At 34.1% G+C, this 7761-nt stretch overlaps 1 long non-coding RNA gene across 1 annotated transcript in view; it reads right to left on the bottom strand.

The window, feature by feature from the left end:
- Window positions 1–468: 468 nt before the first annotated feature.
- LOC116560406 overlaps window positions 469–7761 on the bottom strand; it is a 20582-nt gene continuing 13289 nt past the window's right edge. The window contains exons 2-3 of the long non-coding RNA XR_004272955.1: window positions 3132–3486; window positions 469–806 (exon numbers count right to left, since the gene is read on the bottom strand). This is a non-coding gene — a long non-coding RNA (uncharacterized LOC116560406). The remainder of the gene's footprint in view (window positions 807–3131; window positions 3487–7761) is intronic.

Here is a 7761-nt window from a genome sequence, read left to right on the forward strand (position 1 = left end):
AAAAATTACTCACAAATTCCTTGTACTTTCTTTCTTATCATTGAACTTTTGTTTAGCTGTAGGATAAATTTACTTTCCCCTAGCTACAGACTTTGAACACAGAAGTATGTTTTATAAAGGAGTAGCCACTACATGTAAAGCCAACTGCAATTCCTTGGCAATGTGGACTCTAAAAAACTTATTTTCCACAGTTTAAGCCAAATCACTTCTCTTATTTTGAGGTGAGAGAATTACGGTCATTTAATTTTTTGACAATTTCTCACAGTTTTAATGTATTTTGGTAAAATCTTCTATTCAAAGTAATGATGTTCCCAATATAAACTGACTAACTATTCAGGGCATTAGATTATATTTCTTACTTAAAATGGTAAAAATTAGTCTGTAAAAAGGGACATCATTTTTTATATGTTTTATTTTATAACACCTTGCTCAGTGCTTGGCATGGAATAGGTATGCAACAAATAATTATGTATATAAACTGAATTTTCAAGTTTTGCTTTTAAAGAATAATCATAATTTGAATTAAATATACCAACTTTCTGTCTGCAATTACATTATGAAATATACAATGCTAATGTCATTAGTAGTCATAATAAAATATTTCTTCACAGTACTTATATGTCAATTGAATGTAACATATAAGCTACTGCTATAGGCAGAAGGATCTTAAATACAAACTCAGATTGCCCTGAATGTTTGATGTAGAATCCTTGCTTCAGGGTCTTCTTGCAACTATAACGTCCCTTGTCAACCAAGCAGCTCTGATTGTTAGTCCTTGAGAGAGTTTCCATTTTTTTTTTCATGACCTAAGAAGAAAGAAAGAAAAAAAATACTGAGATGAGTTATTGGATGTGAAAATTTAAAGTGATGCCAGCAAGAAATAGAAAGTATTTCATATACTTTTCCTTAATATTATTGTTAATAAATATATGACTCTGAATTTCCCAACATTTCTTGTTCTATAAGGTTCAATTTACACATCTCTTATTATTATCACTGTAATAGAATTTCTTTCATATACTAAGATTTGAGGTTTTATATTTCCTGATAATTTTCCTAACTAAAATGATGGGCACTGGGCTAATACACCTCATTGGTACATGTGAAATCTAACTTGAAAATTCTAATTCTATAATGCACTAATACTGATTCCCAATTCCTTCAGAAATAAGAATTTGTTGCCACATGTTTTCACTTATAAGTGGGAGCTAAACAATAGGTACACATGGACATAAAGATGGAAATAATAAACACTGGGAATTCCAAAATGGGGAACGGTGAGGGGAGGATGAGGGTTAAAAATTACCCTGAATATTCACTATATGAGTGATGGGTACACTAGAAGCCCAAATCTCACAATTATGCTCTATATCCATTGAAGAGACTTTCACATGTACCCTCTGAATCTAAAAGAAAAGAAAATAAGAAATTGTGTTTGTGGGTGAGGAGGTGTTATATATCTATATAATCTTTCCCTACATATTCCTTACATACTCCTTTGCTATATGATCCATAATTTTAGGGAAAGTTGACTCTACTCCTAGTTCCAGGAAAGTCCTGTAGACTTGCTTGAAAGCTTTTTCTCCCATGAATTGAAGCAGCATGAAATCCCACTGAAGCTGGAAGCATCATCTCACCACAGTGGGAAGCAGCCATGGGGTGGAGCCCTTCCTGGAACCCAAGAAAATTGACTAGAGAGATAGAAAGCACTGGAGGCAAGCTGAAGTCTCTGGATCAAGTGGTCCAGAAGTTTGCCCTACCTCTTGATTTTCCTTGCTTGAAAAATCAATCCTCTTTCTCAGTTAGACATTGCTGAGTTGAGTTTTCTGTTCTTTGCAGCTTTACAGGTGCTGATTCTCTAACTTTTCATCATGTAAATATATTTTCTTTCTTATTTTGTTATTGCCACATGGGATATAAATCATTGATGACAAATCCTACGTTTTGTGTGTGTTTAGGGCAACATAGCTGTGCCCCAAATTCCACTATTTGAATATTTAAACTCCAAATTCATTTTCTCAGTTGAGTTTTTGTTAGTTTTAATATCATAGTCAATACGGAATTACATTTTTAAAAACACCTGTTTAAGACCTAACTACCTCTCAAGGGGCTCTGAGCCTGGGGATGTTAAGGTTTCATAAAAGATATAGCCCTGATACAGAAATCCTCTAATGAGAGCAGAAGGCTTAATCCACACCATACACACTCTGTTAAACCACAGTAAATCCTTTTACTCAAGCAGAGTATAAGCAAAGTAACATTATTTGAACATTATCCTTAAAAATGGGTATACATATATATGTATATATGTATACACAATTTTGTTAAGGTACATTTAAAAATATACATACATGTCATTAAACAAAGTGACATGACAAATAGGCATCTTTAAATCATTCAATTAATCACATCATATAAACAATATTTGTATTGATAGGAATCAAGGAAACCCTTATCCAAAAAACTGAGTGGCTATTACATTTTTTATTTTTAAATTTCTCAATTTATTTATTTATTTATTTATATTTTTGCTAATAACTGTGTAAGCAACATTAAGAAGACAGATGAATGTTACAAATGAAATTAACATATGTCTGGCAGCACTGTGATGCACTTGGTATACTTACCATTTGTTTTGATTATTTGGTTAGCATGTTCTTATTTACCCTTACTATAAGAAACAGGATATGGTTAATCACATGACTTTAAGTTACAATAAGAAAACACAACAAAAATCTGCCATCTATTTTTCCTGTATCTGTTATCTCTGGAATTCCATTTTTGGGGATGAGAACTCAATGCTCTTAAAATAGAACAAAGATGAATCACAGTGAATAGCATAAATTTACTTCTAGCATTTTTGGTAAAGAAATAAATATAAGACACTGCAAAATTTAGCAAACTGTGATATATCTATAAACTATTCTGTATTTACACACATAAAATACAATGTATCTAAATAATTTTAAATAGTTTGAAATAAGACATTCTTTTTCTTGAGATTCATATTCTGGAATGATTATGTTAGTTATCAAAGTAGCTGGGTAAATAATCCTGAGAAACAAAATGCCATAATTCACCATTCCAGGTGTATGTTGCCTATGGCTGAGGCATGGTGATTCTCCACTTACCAAAGCAAGAAATTCCCAGGAGCGTGAGGAATAGAGACACGGTTCAACAAGAGCAGAAGAAAAAAACAGGGGACCCATTCAGGCAAAGTTGGCTTAGAGACGGTGCCCAGTGGGTTAAGCCCTGTGCCCCAGATCCCTTCATTACTCCAGGAAGCACTGCAACCAACGAGTCTAATCATGTAGACAGAGGGCAGTTGCCAGAATGCAAGAAGCAACCTTCCCTAGAGTCGAGCAAAAGAGGTTGGTCATCTGAGAGGTGTCCATCATTTATCCTGAGGATGAAACTTCTGGATACAATCAAGGTAGGATGACACCATCTCCATCAATAGATGATGATTCAGGGCAGGCTTTCAAGCTAATAATAACACAGGAACTGAAGTTAGGTAATACAAGAAAAAACAGACATGAGCCTAATGTCTCAGGAAATCCACCCAAAAAGTACACCACTTTCTCCCAGGAAATTAACACTGCTACTCATAGCATAATGCTGAATGATTTCTCCAAAAACTGCAAATTGAAGGATATTTTAGATAAGAACTTGATGAAACTATATTAATAAAAGCTATGATTGTAGGCTTAAGGAAGCAGAGGATATGAATTGTGCAATCGTTGTAGTTATCTGCACCCACCTATTATAGACAGAGCATGGTATACAGAATAGAGCACAAGTCATAGATTCGGCTTTCCCATCTTAGCTTTTGCTAATAATTGCATTGCTTTGCGAAAGCTAGAGCCAGTATGAGCCACAATTCTCCCATTTATAAAATGAAAATGAGGAATTCAGTCAGGATGATCTCTAAGATCTCTCAAAAATTCCATGCTTTATACATTCCTGGTAGATTTCCTGAAACAATAAGCCTCATCTCTATTTTTTCTTTTCTCACCTATCTTGTAGCCATGTCACTATTCATTACTATATATAAGCTGATTTTTCCTAAATCACTTGTCTTTTAAAGATTAGCAGCTCTCTCACTCTTTACACAGCATCCTTAAGGAAGTTGATCATATCAAACAGTGATGGGTCACTACAGCGATTCTAAACAAGGAGAAACGGAGCATCCAGCAGCGAAGTTGGATAAGAAATAGTCTCCAAAAGGATAAAAGTAAGCCTGGAAAAATCATTGTTTTGTACCTGCCTCCAATACATTTGCAAAGGGGTGTTAATGAAAAATGAGAGTGATGTTCCCATCACACATTTTTGGATTACTGTGCAGCAACATCAATTGAAACCTAATGAAACAGAGACCACCTACAGAGGAGGAATACTGTGTTCCTCTGTCTTCCTGCATCCAATTTACCAACTGAGTCTATGGAACAAGCTGCTGGTTTGTTTGCGGCCTTCATACTGATTGGTCATGCATTTAACATTGATAATTGGCAGTGCCAGTTTCCACTATCTTTCACCATTAAAAGAACGTTGTAAAGCATTACAATTGTGTGGTAATTGTAACAGGTAACAGGCACATTTTCTTCTACCCAGGTGATCTGAAAATTCCAGCACTGATATCATCCCATGATGGTGGGCTGTTTGAATTAGAATAAGTCCCAGATGAACTAATTGGTCATTCCTTTATTTAATTGTTTCCATTGACTAAGGGAATATGCTATGCATTCATCAAATAGAACTTCTCCTAATCAGGGAAATAGCAATAGGAAACTTAGTAGGTGAGTTCCCACAAAGCATATCAGGGGCTACATAAAGAGCTGATGTTCCAAATGGAAGTGTTCTGTTCTTTGTTTTTGCACCTGTTCAAACTGGCATCTGGTATTAGGCTTGTGACTAGTCAAACATTACTACTTTCTGTCAAGCTGGCTGGGAGAAACAAAAGAAAGAGAATACCGTGTAAAATATTAGTTCATCCTTGTGTGTCATTTTGTGACTGCATTTTCCTTGTCAGCCTCCCTCCCTGTGCTTATCTTCAAATGAGTTTATTCTTTTTTTTTTTTTTTTTCAAATTTGAGTTTTAGAAGCCATCTGGCATTCATTCTGATTCCTACATTACAGCTCTCCATAAGTCAGTCTGCTGACTGCCTGTCAGGTTATAGGATTAAGTTTAAGATTTTCCTAATTCATTGTGAGGTTCTTCATGGATTTGATCTATTATATCTTCCTGAGCCTGTCCAGTTGTAGATTTCTGCATGTGATTTATGTCTAACAGGTGTTAGTTTGCTACAGCTTTCTAAATATTGGCTTCACAATGCAAGGGAGGCTTGGGAAGACACTAGAACTTAAAATTGCATTGCTATACAACTGGAGAATGGCCTCCCTGCTGAAATTTAGTGTTGCAGAACTATTTATTAAGCTAAAAAGATTGGTGTTTCAATATATGGAAAAGTAAAGAGGCTGAAATTCCATCATCAACTCACCAGTTGCGCCTATGTATCTATGGCTCTCAGAATACAGTATATTATTTAACAGGTGGGACAACTAGGTGAGTTCAAGAATACAAATTTACCCCTTGCAATGAATTACTGCAAATCTGAGTGTTTTTTCTAATGTTTTGCTTTTAAGCTGAATGCCTTTGTATAATTTTTGTTTTCCTTGTATAAAGTTAAAATGCCTAATGGAAACATAGGCATTGTTAGGGAGAGAAAAAGAAAGATTTCTTTTAAAGACTGTATCTAGTAAAGCATTTTAAAATTCATTATTACACTTTTGAAAGACGTATATAGCATTGAAGAAAACAGAATAAAGAATAAAGTTAATTTAATAATGAATGTCCACATAAGTCTGACACCATTACAAATTTTTATTTCTTATGCTAAATGCATTTTAATAAAATTTCTAGATTGGGATACGATGAGTTCCATAGCTTTTAGCTTGGGCCGTTTGTCTTATCTTTGTATGAATGACATAATACTTAATGTTTATTAAACCCATAAAACCTTTAGTCTCATATTGGTTTTCTGTGTGATATATACAGTACTCTTTAGTTTTAAGCTACTCTGTGCTTCATATTTATACCTCACTTTAGCTGCAGTAAGAAAATTGTTACATTCATGTTACAGATGAATAGTCCAAGATACAGGGAGATTAAGGCACTTGCCTGTGGTCACACTGAGAGTTAATCAAAATTAAAATGCACAGCTCTGAGTTCCCAGGCCACTGCTCAGCCTCTGGAGCAATGCCACTTTGCACTATAAATTGTTCTGATAATTTAAAAAATTTATAATGTGCTCATCAATTTGCATATCTAAGTATGAATTACAAACATTAAAATTGGCTACAACTCCTCATCAACCAATTACTAACAAGAAGCACCTAAAAGGTCAAAGTCATGAAATACCAAAGTAAACAGATATGTGTGCACCTTTTGCTAAGCACCAGCCATACAATCCAACATGTATTCATTATATTTTTGACACTATGAAACAGTTTAAACCTTGGTTTATTCATTGTAGTTGACCTTGAATTATTAGGAGAAACTAAAGTGATATTTTAAAAAATTACTTTCATATAATTCAGACATGATATGAACTTTAGCTAACAAATATTTTGGGAGTTACATATAGATGTCAGTATTGATATATTACGTAGTCAATTGGAAATTGGTACTATTAAAAGAAAAAAGACATTATTATATATTTAAAAAGCTATTTAGCACTATAACATGTATTAAGCACTGACTAAATACATTCTGTTTGAAGAATTGCTTGATTTCTAATGGCATTTCTTCTATGATAAGACATTTTCTACAATTTTATACCTTCAGCTGCTGTTCTCATTCTTTGTTCCATTATGGTTCAATTGTTTGGCTTCTCACAGTCAGCCTTAATGGGGCAATTAACCATATAGCACTGATGAAAATACTAACCCCAGAAAATTGTCAAAAGAACATAGAAAATTCAGGATCTTTTTTAAAAGGCTAGCTGTCCCATTGAATACTGTAATTAAAGTATGTGTGATTTTACTTGTGTGTTTGTTACACAATTCTCCTGGTCTAGAGTTAAAGAAAATGTGGGCCCCTACAGTAGACTGTAATGGGAAAGTACTTTTATTCTCTAGTCAGTGATAATAAAGCATAACTCCTTGGGGAGGAACTTTTTCCCTATGGTATTTGCACTACCTTTCTTTTAAATGCTGCTAAATGTCAAATCAGTGCTGTCGCTCCAAGTGCATAAGATTAATTGTTAGTAATTGAAAACAGTTTGGGGGCTAATTATATAAAAATTGATATTAAAAGAATACTACCAGTTGGACTGAATTTTACAGTTTGCATTTAGTTTTCAAATTACATGAGTTGAAAGGTAGTGGTAAGAAACAATAAAAATCCATTCAGAGCTGCTAAAGCAAATTAAGGTTTACTAGTCTTTGAAAGACAAATGAGTCAAATGCTGTAATATAGGGAAATCAATAAAAATGGTCTAAAATTAACTATAGAATTAAAATATCAAAAATAATAAGATTGTATAGGTTGACCACATTTTGTGTACGTGATCTGATTTTCCCTGTATACCTGACTTGTTAAGGTAGAGCAAACCAGGAAGCTAGGGCCATTCTTAGAAAATGTAAGTTATGATAATTTGAAAGAAAGAGAAGGGAAAGGAAGGAAGGAAGGAAGGGAGAGAGGGAGGGAGGGAGAAAGGAAGGAAGGAAGGAAGGAAGGAAGGAAGGAAGGAAGGAAGGAAG

Source organism: Sapajus apella, unplaced genomic scaffold (assembly GCF_009761245.1).
Source record: "Sapajus apella isolate SASKATOON/1434 unplaced genomic scaffold, GSC_monkey_1.0 scaffold26, whole genome shotgun sequence".
NCBI classification, from domain to species: Eukaryota; Metazoa; Chordata; class Mammalia; order Primates; family Cebidae; genus Sapajus; species Sapajus apella.